Source organism: Triticum dicoccoides, chromosome 7B (assembly GCF_002162155.2).
Source record: "Triticum dicoccoides isolate Atlit2015 ecotype Zavitan chromosome 7B, WEW_v2.0, whole genome shotgun sequence".
NCBI classification, from domain to species: Eukaryota; Viridiplantae; Streptophyta; class Magnoliopsida; order Poales; family Poaceae; genus Triticum; species Triticum dicoccoides.
The window spans coordinates 418,738,275-418,751,739 of record NC_041393.1 but is presented as its reverse complement, the minus strand read 5'-3'; the positions used below and the strand labels follow the sequence as shown (position 1 = coordinate 418,751,739).

The following is a 13,465-nucleotide window of genomic DNA, read 5'->3' as shown; positions in this document are numbered from 1 at the left end:
CCTCTAATGCCGCAACAAAACCCCTATGAACTATCTCCAAACGAAGCTCCCTGAGATCTTCTGCTAACTCCCTTGGCAATCCTCCGCTAACGAGCGTATTGACATAACCCTTCCGGCTCAAAGCGTCTGCTACGACATTGGCCTTGCCTGGATGATAGTGCAACTTCATATCGTAATCCTTTATGAGCTCCAACCATCTCCTTTGCCTGAGGTTCAACTCCTTCTGAGTAAAAATGTACTTCAAACTCTTGTGATCCGTGTACACATCACAACGGTTTCCAATAAGAAAAGGTCTCCAGGTCTTGAGTGCATGCACTACGGCTACTAACTCCAAATCATGCATGGCATAATTCAAGTCATGCGGTCGAATTTGTCGTGAAGCATATGAAACAACTCTTCCTTCTTGCATAAGTACTCCTCCAAGTCCTAAGCGTGAGGCATCGCAATACACTTGGAAATCCTTGTGTATATCCGGCAGAATTAGCACTGGGGCCGTAGTCAAACGTTTCTTCAACTCCTGGAAACTTGCTTCACATTCTTCTGTCCAATGGAACTTGGTGTCCTTCTTCAACAATGCCGTCACAGGCTTCACAATCTTGGATAAATTCTCAATAAATATCCGGTAGTATCCCGCGAGTCCAAGAAAACTGCGGATCTCTCCAACTGAGGTGGGTGCCAACCACTCGGTGACTGACTAAACCTTGGTAGGATCGACTGTTATACCTTCTCCTGATATAACATGTCCAAGAAATCCAACTTCCCTCAACCAGAACTCACATTTGCTGAACTTGGGATATAACTGATGTTCCCTGAGCTTCTCGAGAACCAAACGCAAATGCTCCTTGTGTTCCTCTTCATTCTTCGAGTATATTAAAAATATCATCAATAAACACCACGACAAACTTATCCAAGAACTCCATGAACACCTTGTTCATCATACTCATGAAATAGGCAGGGGCGTTAGTCAATCCAAATGACATAGCCATGTACTCATATAACCCGTACCTTGTGGTGAATTCTGTTTTTGGTATATCCTTTTCTCAAATCTTCAGCTGGTGATATCCTAATCGCAAATCGATCTTCAAAAATACTTTAGCTCCTTGCAGCTGGTCAAACAAATCATTGATCATTGGCAGTGGGTATTTGTTCTTGATCGTCACTTCATTCAGCGCACGATAATCAACAACCATTCTCAATGATCCATCCTTCTTCTCAACCAAGAGCACTGGAGCTCCCCATGGTGATGAACTTCGTCGGATGTAACATTTCTCCAACAACTCCTTAATCTGCTTCTTGATCTCTTCCAGATCATTTGCGGGCATCCGGTACAGTCTCTTCGATATTGGTTCAGTGCCTGGCAATAGCTCTATCAAAAACTCAATATCTCGATCTGGTGGCATGCATGGTAACTCCTGTGGAAATACATCGGGGTAATCCTTCACTACCGGCACTTCCTCCTGAACAACTCATGAGAGAGAATTTACTTGAGTACTCCTCGGCGCATGCCTGGATACATACTTGATCCGTTTTCCCTCCGGGGCGGTGAGAAGAATTGACCTACTAGCACAGTCAATGTTTCCTCCATACTTCGATAACCAATCCATTCCTAGTATCACATCCAATCCTTGAGACTCCAAAATTACTAGGTCTGAGGGGAAAACATGTCTACCAATGGTTAGGGGTAACCGATCACACCATCGGCTGGCCATATACTCTGCACCGGGTGAGCTTACTAGCAAGGGTGTCGTAAGGGCTAAGGTGGGTAACTTAAACTTGTCCACAAACCTTGAAATGTATGAATGCGATGCACCAGTATCAAATAAAACAAGGGCGGTAAATGACTTAACCAAAAACTTACCGATAACTGCATCAGGCTGTTCTTCGACCTCCTCCACGTTCACGTGGTTCACTTGTCTCCTGTTGAAAGGGTTGGGCTTCTTCCCAGCGCTTCCATTGCCATTTCCGTTCTTCAATTCCGGACAATCATTGGCGTAGTGCCCAGTCTTCCCGCACTTGAAATAGGTAATGTGACTTTGATCCTTCTTGGCGGGTGTGGCTGGGTTAGAGCGGTTCTGATTGCTGCCTGCTCCATTCTTGTTTCCATTCTTGGGGCCACTATGGTTATGCGAACTACCTCCATTGTGAGTGTGGCCTCCATGGTTATGGGTCAATCCTCCCAAGTTTGGGGTGAAACGAGGCTTCTACTGAGCTCCAGAATTGTACTTTCCTTGTCCATACTTCCTCTTGCGGCTCTCAATCTGCTGCTGCTTCCCTTCAATCATAAGAGCCTTGTCTACCAGCTCCTGGTAGTTGTTAAGTGTTGCCACCGTCAACTGCATGCTCATCTCATCATTATGCCCTTCCATAAACTTCTCCTGCTTTGCAACATCTGTGGCCACATCGTCCGGGGCATAGAGAGATAGCTTACTAAACTCATCTACGTACTGAGCCACAGTACGATTTCCCTGGCGCAAGTTGCGAAACTCACGCTTCTTCATGCTCATAGCTCCAGTTGAGACATGGGATGTGCGGAATGCTTGCTGAAGCTGATCCCAAGTGATATTGGCTATAGGGAAAGTGGTTGTGCAATTCTCCCACCATGATGCCGCTGGTCCATCCAATTGGTGTGCGGCAAAACGCACCTTCTCAGCATCAGTGCAACCTGCAGTGGTCAACTCTCTTCCAATCTTGCGTAACCAGTCATCAGCAACTATTGGCTCGGTGCTACAAGAAAACACCGGCGGCTGCAACCTCAAAAAATGGGCTAAGTTGTCAACTGGAGGTGGTGGCGGCGGTGGGTTGTTGTTGTTGTTGTTGTTGTTGTTGTTGTTGTTGTTGTTGTTGTTGTTGCCTTGGTTCTGAACTAGTATTTGCATCAGGGCATTCTGCTGCTGGATCAACTGGGTGATCTCCGGCGGGAAGAAAAATCCGGTGTCACGTCTCGGAGGCATCTGATGGGTTTAGAGGGGAGAGATTAGAATAGAAATGAGGTCTAGGGAGAAAACACTACCCATATGCACATGAGACAAACACAATCATATCACTCAATCAATCAAGCAAGGGCATACAATCGGTCTAGAACTATCGTTACAAAAGTGCTCGGACTACTGCTACATACATGGGGGAAAATACTACTAATCATATGGTGGTCATCTAGAAATATTGATCGGTGGAAGACTCCATGATATCTGCTCCAGCTTTGTCTTCATAATCATCATCACTATCGTCGGGGTCGGAGTCGGTGTCGTCGATGATGATGTAGTCTTCAGAACAAATTTCCTTGGGTTCATCGTCTTCTCCTCCTGGCGAGGGGTTTCTCATGAAAACTCCCTAGCTTCCTTGTTAGATCATCATTCTTGTCCACAAGTATCGTCTTTTCCTCTTCATATCCATCACGTGTAGACTTGAGTTTCTCTTCTAGCTCTGTGATCCTAGTCATCGCCTTCTTCAAATCTATCATGCCTGCGCACATGTGGTTCTCCTGGCGTCGAATGTGCCGGTTTAACTCCTGGATGAAAGCTGCTATGGACCTGTCCCTCCTGGTGCTGACTATCTCCCATTGCTCATCTCGGCGCCCACATATTTGGTAGATAGTGTCCTTCAGCTCCTGTTTGTAGACTTCACTGATGCATCCCATGGCGAAGTGAGCTGCCATGCTCTTTCCTAGACTCCAGGGTGGGGCATCAAAGGAAAACTCTATGGGCTCAGTAACTGGCGTGAATGTCCTTCCTGGAACTTGTACTCGAATCATCCAACACTCTTCTTCTGGTAAAGTAGCATTGTAGGTCCCGGTGAAGCTTGGTATTCCGATGTTCAGGTACCTAGTGACTTCCTTCAGGTGTCATCCAAAGGGTGTGTCTTCATCCAGTTGTGCAAACTTGTTCCTCGAGTCCTCCATCCTAAAGAGTAGAAAATGGAGAGGAGTCAGAAATAAGTAGAGAAGAGTGACCTATGGCTCATCTTAGTGGTCGTGTCCTACATTCAGCGTGTGCTCTAATACCATCCTGAAGCGACCCGACCTCAGACGGTCAAGTCTCTGTGTTCAGTGTCATCCCTGGATCGGTAATGCTGACACACACAGTACTCGAAGGATTTATAACAGAGTAGCAGTCACACACTTATTACATCGAATGTCTCAAAAGAGAACTTATTACAATAAATATGGCTTAAGGCCATCTAAAAGCGATAACAGCGAAAGGCTTGGAAGATAAAGTGAGTCCATCAACTCCAACGGCATAGCTGAGTGCATGACAAACAACCTAGCGCACCTTACTCCTCGTTTGAAAAGTCTGCAACATGATATGTTGTAGGCCGAAAACAGGTCAGCTCATGGAATATGCTGGCAATATAACACAGTAGAGCAATGAACAGATAAATGCTATCACTATATGCATATTTGGCTGGTGGAGGCTCTATGGTTATAATGTTTTTGCGAAAAGCCAATTTTTCCCTACAACAAAGGAATATACTTAATTTAACTATCATGGTGGTTGAAAACATTGAGAATGGTACCCCCATCTCAATCCCAATTAAAAGTAATTATCAACCCAACAAATTAATTTAGAGTGATGAGATCCACATGATAATCCAAATACCAAAGACTCAAGATGTCCAGAACCGGGGACACAGCTAATCATGGTTAGTTTGTACACTCTACAGAGGTTTGCGCACTTTTCCCCACAAGACTCGATCTCCTCCGTTGGTTTTCTCGCACTACATGGTGTTTGAGAAACGGATGACCAAGACACAGTCTTTCAGAAGCATTAACTCTAACCCCCGGTAGACAGTACCAACATGCAGCCCCTACATCTGCTAGCCTACCACTGGAAGAGGTCATGCAACCTACTCAACTATGCTAGAGCCCATAATAGTTTGTGGCTGCACACGGAAGTTTCTAGCATGAATAATCTTATGATCGCTTTGAGCCTGGGTGGCGGACCATTGGAGGATCACTCGGTATAACCCCGGGATCTCCTAGGACAACACTGGTATAACCCTAGGTGCCCAAAACCAACAATCCACCCAGATGTGTATTAAAGTGCCACCTTAAGTTAAACCATTAAATAAACAATCTCACATCTGTCATGGATACACTCAAACCCAATCCACGTCTACGAGCATAGCATAGCAATATAAGCATAACGTAGAAGTAACTCCCAAGGGTTTGATAATAAAACAGGTAATAGGTTCTACCTCATCAACTACTTCCCAATACCCACATGCTAATCACATCCTAATCATGCAGTGTTTGAGGATTGTAACTAATGCATAAAAACTGGGTATGAAAGAGTATGATCAATGTGTTACTTGCCTTGCTGACGATCTGCAAAACCTAGTGACTCATAGTAGCACGCTTTGCACTTCGGGAATTCTATCGCAAACAAACAATAGCATACATAACCAATCAAGCAAAGATGCACGGGTAAATCTCAAATAAGAAGATCTAACCAGAAGTTCAACTAAAGAACTCCGGTTTGCAAAAAGAATCAAATCAAACGGAGCAACGAAACACAAACTACGAAAGAAACAAGAGCCGATTACTAATCTGGACTAAAGTCAAATTTTACAGTACCAAAATCTTATTCAAGTTGGTTAAACAGAAAGAAGGCTTCGAGACAAAGATCTAGGCGCTTGTTTCACACGATTTGGATAAACGAGCGAAAAGATATACTAGATCGAAGATTAGGGCAGAAATCGCGATCGAAAATAATCGCGGAAAAACCCTGGAAAAAGAAAAACTGACGAACAGGCTAACGAACGAACGTTCGCTGTCTGTGACTAACCGGCGAACAATGTTCGTTAAAATGAGCGTACGGACGAACGTCCGCTAAATAAGTAAACCGACGGAAAAACCGATCAAACCGATCTATTTAAAAAAAACTAGATTTAGGGTTTTCCAAAAAAAAAAACAACGGAAAAACAAATAAAATAAATACTAAAGGGACTCCAAAAATCCTGAAATAAATTTTCACGGTCCTTTAATAATATACCGGACAAAGTGCAAATTTATTTGGGACTCTAATGCAATTTTGAAAAACACATATTTTTTTCCTAATTCAAATAAAATTGCGATAAAATCCAAATAAAATTTATTCATTTGATGTTAATATTTTTCCTCCAACATTTCACTTATTTTTGGAGAAGTCATATTATCTCCTCTCATATGTTTTAATATGAAATGTTTTCAGAGAGAAAAATTATTAAAACCAAAATGATCCTTGCCTCAATATTTGATAAAATTCAAATTTGAAGAACATGAAATCCCCAACTCTCTCCGTGGGTCCTTGAGTTGCTTAGGATTTCGAGGATCGCGAAACGAAATGCAATAAAATATGGTATGCATGAATGACCTATATATAACATTCCAAATTGAAAATTTGGGATGTTACAATCGGTCTTTACGTCTCAACCATTTCGAGACTTCTTGTCATGTCCGTGATCTCATCCGGGACTCCGAACAACCTTCGGTACATCAAATCACATAACTCATAATACAAATCGTCGTCGAACGTTAAGCGTGCGGACCCTACGGGTTTGAGAACTATGTAGACATGACCGAGACACATCTGCGGTCAATAACCAATAGCGGAACCTGGATGCTCATATTGGCTCCTACATATTCTACGAAGATCTTTATCGGTTAAACCGCATAACAACATACGTTGTTCCCTTTATCATCAGTATGTTAGTTGCCCGAGATTCAATCGTCGGTATCACCATACCTAGTTCAATCTCGTTACCGACAAGTCTCTTTACTCGTTCCGTAATGCATCATCCCGCAACTAACTCATTAGTCACATTGCTTACAAGGCTTATAGTGATGTGCATTACCGAGAGGGTCGAGAGATACCTCTCCGACAATCGGAGTGACAAATCCTAATCTCGATCTATGCCAACCCAACAAACATCTTCAGAGACACATGTAGAGCGTCTTTATAATCACCCAGTTACGTTGTGACGTTTGATAGCACACAAGGTGGTTCTCCAGTATTCGGGAGTTGCATAATCTCATAGTCAGAGGAACATGTATAAGTCATGAAGAAAATAATAGCAATAAAACTCAACGATCATAATGCTAAGCTAACAGATGGGTCTTGTCCATCATATCATTACCTAATGATGTGATCCCGTTTATCAAATGACAACACATGTCTATGGTCAGGAAACATAACCATCTTTGATTAACGAGCTAGTCTAGTAGAGGCATATTAGGGACACTGTGTTTTGTTTATGTATCAAGTTTTCAGTTAATACAATTCCAGCATGAATAATAAACATTTATCATGATATAAGAAAATAAAATAACAGCTTTATTATTGCCCTCTAGGGCATATTTCCTTCAATGGGAACTACGACCGATGACGGTGTTTACTCGGGGGAGAGACAGGTGTTGGAAAGATAGTTTTTTTTATGATAGGAACGGTGTATTAGAGATGCATATACAATTCAACTCTCGCCAGAGCGTGCATGTTCTTATATTTTTCCAAGAGAGTAAGTGTGCAGGAAAAATAAAAAAAGTCTTTGTACTGCAACGGATAAATAATATTAACCAACATGAGGGACGGCTTTTGAATTTCCTATGTGTAATGATACAACAACGTTAGCGCAACACATGAATGCTTTCAACTACCTACATCCCGAACACCATCAAGCATCGTCTTGTAATTTAGTTTAAATTAATCATCATGAAGAGTTCACAATCCCGAGCGAACACCATTCACGCAGTCCAGCTCGTGGTCCACCCCGTCCCAACCATCATCATCGTCGGATGTCTAGCCGACCAGCTCATCTTCCTTCATGCAAAAAAAAGCCTACGGGATGGACTTTTCTCTTTTGTACTAACCCTCTGTTTATGTAACCCCTCTGCTAATGGATTGAATTCAGGTTTCTATTTTGTACCAACCCTTTGTTTATTTTATTCCTCTGCTAATGGATTCTCTTATGTACTAACCCTCTTGTGTAGGCAGCTTCTTGGTATTTTAGGCAACTTTGCCAGCGTATATGAATTGGTAAAAATCAGTATAACCAATCAAGATAGGACTATCTGTATCTATATCTATACCATTATTATTATTATTATTATATTTATTTTTTTACTAATAAAATAAATAGGTATTCTTGGTCCGTCTTGGTATTTTATAGAAAACTCCCTAATGTTTCTGACATTAAACCCACGGTACATATCAAATATTGTTTTAAATACGCATATCTTCTAAACCGTAACTCCAAATTTAACATGTTACATATGAAATTTAATTAGAAAAATATGTAAAATCTGAATATGATGTTATTTTACTTGTTAACCATTTAAAAAATACTATGAGGCTGCAATGTTAATCAACAATGCATTATCCATATTTTTTTCATACCGGTACTGATTCAATAAAGATGGGATGTCCGCTATAAAAGAAATAAAAGAGAAAATGCAGAGAAGATCCGATAAAAATGAGATGTAGCGCTATTCTCCGATATATAAGAAGAAGAAGAAAAAGCGGACATGCATGAAAAAATGTAAACATGAGGCATGCATGCCAAAAAATAAAATAAAAGACAAGTTTGATAAGATGTAAATAGTGATGAAATAAGAACCAATACCTATGACATGTATGGCAAGAAATAGTGATGAAATAGGGACACAAGTACTTGCATCGACAGGAGACTATACAAAAATGTCTTTTCCAGACAAACAAATATCTACTTTTATGATTAAAAAATTATATATCTTTTTAACAACTCTTCATGTATTTAAGAAATATGCATGTGAAAAAAAGAAATATGCATGTGAAAAAAGTGTTCAAGAGTTACTCTAAGTTAGTTATTGTTAAATTGAAAATTGTCATTGATGCACACATGTCTCCGTAGTGTACTAATATGCCATCGTTTGTTTTTGTCGTTTTTCTTTACTCGCCCGTAACAACACCCCGCTCCAAACATGACATGAACAAATGCATGATTGTTTGCCCGTTTCGTTGTACGGATTAAATCTACATGCAAACCGTGTGAAATAAAACACATGTACAATCTTAAACTGCGCTTGTATAGGTTAAGACTATCTTTGTTTGGGCCCTAGCTTTAAATTGTCATATTATAGACCATTTTTTGTAAATTAAGAGTGTGTGGTATTTTTCTCTCCGGCTGTTACACAAGGTTCTTTTTACTAGTTCAACAAAAAAGATGTATCCATCCTCTCTCGTTTGTAGTACTGCTAAATAAAAATGCCCTCTTTATGAATTGTACGACTTGCCTATATATAAAAGAAATTCTGAAACGTGACTTGTGGCCCATTAGCGCAGCTATTCGATGCAGAGAAGGCCTCCCATTACGTGAGAGGCCAGCGTAGTACAAAGTTTCATAAGCGAGGTACGACTTATGAAAATCAGAATAACCTCGTAGGTTAAGCGAAGGATGGACGAAAACTATAACGACGGACAAATAATTAGGAGAAAAAAGTGATCAGTACTTTATTAGTAGGTATAAATATAGATTTAGGGTAGCTCACCACTACGGTATTCCGTTCCCTTTTGAACAAAACCTTTTTTGAACAAAACCTGCGCGCACGAACTGTTTTCAAATTCTAATGACTGACTGGTACACCAAACATATCGCCTTTTCTATCTCCAAGATCAATCTCAATACTGAATCGTTCAAAGTTAGTTTTTTTTTCACCTGTGAATCTACCCTTTAAAATATGTCTACATACATCCGTATGTTGAGTCCATTTAAAATGCCTAGAAAGACAAGTATTTGGGAACGGAGGGAGTAGAATCGTAAAGCTTTTTGACCAAACAATCATGCGTCACCCGCCCTAAAGTCTAACCTGTAGCAAATCACGCGTCACCTGCCCTAAAGTCTAACCTGTAGGAAGGGAACCTCAAATCAGAACATGGCGTTCATTTTCAATTTCAATTGCTTCCAATCAGAACAATAGCCAAACCATAAGGTTACATCAAGTAGCTCGGATCAAACCAACTTACTATACCAGTAGAGACGATACAATCTCTGGAAGAAACGAACACGCCACATACAAGCAACATTAAAGTCAGCATTGCAATCTATACTTAGATGCGCAGCCGCTTGACCCGGCGCATGCATGCACCTCGAATCACTGTTCCTCCAGAAGGTCGTCGCTTTCGTCGCCGAAAGCGGCCCGGGTCGAGCAGACCCTCGCCTCCGAGAACACCGTTCCCGGCCGGCAGAAGTAGCCCTTCTCTGGCGCGCAGTGCGAGTCCTTGGAGCAGACGCAGAGCCCTTCAATGGCGCACCCTTTCTCGACGATGTTGGGGCTCCCTTTGATGCCGAGCACCTGGTCGCTCCACTCGCTGGAGAAGATCCCGTCGGGGTCGTACCTGGCCTTCACCTTGAGGAACTCAGCGGCCTTGGGGTACTTGGCGATGACGCCGTCGAAGACGAAGTTGCGGTTCTTGCCCCAGTGTGGGACGGCGCCGTACTTGCGCAGCGCCAGCTGCTCGATCTCGTCGACCACGTCGGAGTTAGCGCGCGGCTCGCCCTCAGTGTAGCTCCGGTAGTAGGTGACGTCGAAGTCGATCGAGTCCTCAGATTTCCCGAGATAAGCTGAAGAGGCCCTGACGTAGCGGAGGAGCACGCCGAGCTTGGCGTCGAGGCCGCAGAAGGCGCGTGGCTTGAGGTCGCGGAGCTTCTGCATCTCGGCGATGAACGCCGGCTCCTTCGAGAGCGCCACGCTGAAGCCGGAGTTGTAGAAGAAGGGGCTCCGGATGCGTGGGTCCCACGTGCAGGAGGAGAGGAGGCCGTCCTCCGGGCTGCTGATGCACGTGCCGGACGCCTGGATGCGGTTCTGGAACCCCACCACCGGCCACCCTGTGAAGAATGAGCCGTCGTTGGTGAAGCCGTAGGCCTGCAGCTCGAACAGCACGGACGGCGCCCGCGCCGCCAGGCACTTGGCGATGTCGCTGCCGTCCTCCTCCAGGTGCTCCTCCGTGGCTCTGGCGGTTATGAGCGCGAGCGTCGGGTTGGATCGAAACCCGAGATAGTCGTTGAGGCCGTTGCCCTTGGTCGAGACGGGTACGCGATCGTCCTTGCGGTAGATCACCTTGCCTTGCCGCGGCAGCCACGCCATGTCACCGAACTCGTACAGCCCGCCCCACATGGCCGCCTGCGATGCGAAGTCCGTGTCGTCGCGCTTCTCAAACGTCACTGATCGCTTGAACATCGGCTGCAAAGCGAGAGTAACCTGCACATGCATGTACACCCATAAATTAGCCCTTTTTTCATCCGTAAAAATAGGTAGATCAAGCTCCCCGAACCCATAAACTAGCCAGCATACCTTGCTCGTGCTGGTTGATTAGTCGTACTTAGTTTTCATTCCATGGACATGGAGAGTTGTTAGCCTACTAATCTAAATTTATCTTTTACTCCAAAGCAATTAGAAGAGTAGTTACGATCCATGCATGCATGGATGCACCAGCAAGTAGCCAAGTACATACTCGGCGTCCCCCGCATAAAAAAGGTACATGCTCGGCAGTTGATATTTTCCACGACATATATGCACGAAAGAATCCGAAACAAGCATGCACAAAAGAATTTTCTTCTTGCGTTTGTACGAAGCCGCGTAGGTAGTACCTGGGACACGACGCCGAGGACGCCGAGGGAAACCTTGACCGCGTCGAGGTCGGGGTCCCCGACGCTGAGCTCCCTGACCACGGCAAAACCCTGGCTGGCCGGTGCGGGCGTGACGATCCTCATCCCTACCACGTACTCGTGCACGGGCCCCACAGCGAACTGCCGTGGGCACCCGTGGCGAGGAGGCCCCCGATGGTGAGTCCGTACCAGTAGGGCGAGTGCGCCAGCGCGAGCCCCGCCGCGGCGGCCGCCTGGATCAGGTCCTTGAGCACCATGCCGCTCTCCACCGTCATCAGCCCCTTGGCAGCGTCGACGTTCACCGTCTTGTTGAGCCGCTCCGTGCTGATGATCGTGCCGTCGCGGCCGCCGGGGCAGGCCAGCTTGGTGAAGCTGTGGGAGTGCCTGGTGGCCACCTTAACCTTGCGCTTGGACGCGGCGGCGGCAGCCACGGCGGCCACGAGCTCCTTCTCGGTGCGCGGGAACGTGGCGTTGGCCGCGCGGCAGATGGTGCGGTCCGCGAAGGAGCCGTACACGTTGGTGACGGTGCAGTCGGACGTGCCGCGGGCGCACTCCACCGGCTCCGGCGGCGGGCTGGATCCGGCGAGGCCGAGAAAGAGCCCCAGGAGGAGAAATGTAAGCACCCTTCTACGTCCTGTCATTGCTCTTGACACTTTGCTAGTCGACCTTGTAACACGTGCCGCTAATGTGTAGAGTATGTGTTATGGAATGCGAGTGAATGACTACCGCTGTTAGCCAAGGCAGGCATTAAATAGCTAAGCAAGGGCATGGCCGGCTTGGTGTGCAATTTCCTCGCTTGTTGAACTATGCCGAAGTCCTTGTCGTGCCATCGAGGATCGTCGTAACCCATGCAGCGTCGAATGGACCGTTCGCGCGCGTAAGATGGAGCCCCACGTTTTTTGCACAATTTGTTCTTCTTGAGTGAGTGTTGATCCAGAGTTGGTGCACGTATTCATTGTTCGCTAGTTCCTAGTTGTGTTTTTAAAATTAAGTATGTCCACGCGCGGTTGGTGAGGCCACACATGAATATATTCATCAGGTCACTAATTTATTGTTCATATATGGTCTTTTTGGCAAAAGATTCACATAGGTTTATTTGTACACACTAGCAAAAGGGTCTGTGCGTTGTAACGGGAGAAAAAAATACCACACGCCCCTAACACAGTAACCATGGCTCAAGACCCCAATAGGTTCACATCCTTGATTTGAACATGACATCTTATGTCGCTTGTTGTTTATCCTTCTTCCCACCTCCGCCGACGGACATGTATGATTATAGATAGTTTCTCTCAGCCCTAATTTGGTTTTACGGAAGTGTTCATTTTCAATCCGGATCGGCACCGGTACGAAGGAAAGACGGGTCATGCACTACTGATTAAGGCTTTATACTAAACAATATTTTAAAAATTATTAACAGGTGAAACAATATCATATTTCGATTCTACACACTTTTTAATTAATTTTCGTATATAACATGTCAAAACTGGAGTTAGGGTTTAAAAGATTGAATATTTTAAAGCATTTGAACCTGTCCCTGAACATTATTTAAAAATGGTTAGCGGGTAAAAGGAACATCATATTCAGATTCTACACATTTTTTAATCAATTTCATATATAATAGTCAAAATTGGAGTTACGGTTTAAAAGACATGAATATTAAAAACATTTAAATATGTAAAATAAACGTTATTTTCTAGACGAATGGCATGGTTATTAACCGAAACCTTAGGGGGTTTTATGCAACAAACGAAATGCTTTTTATTCTCACTTAAAATAGGACCGTGGGTTAATTAACCTAAACCTAAGGGGGGTTTTCGGTAAAACGTGAAACACATTTATATTGTCACTT

At 44.1% G+C, this 13,465-nt stretch overlaps 1 pseudogene; it reads right to left on the bottom strand.

Moving 5' to 3' along the window:
- Positions 1-9,874: 9,874 nt before the first annotated feature.
- LOC119335660 lies at positions 9,875-12,309 on the bottom strand (annotated as a pseudogene).
- Between the last annotated feature and the right edge of the window lie 1,156 nt (positions 12,310-13,465).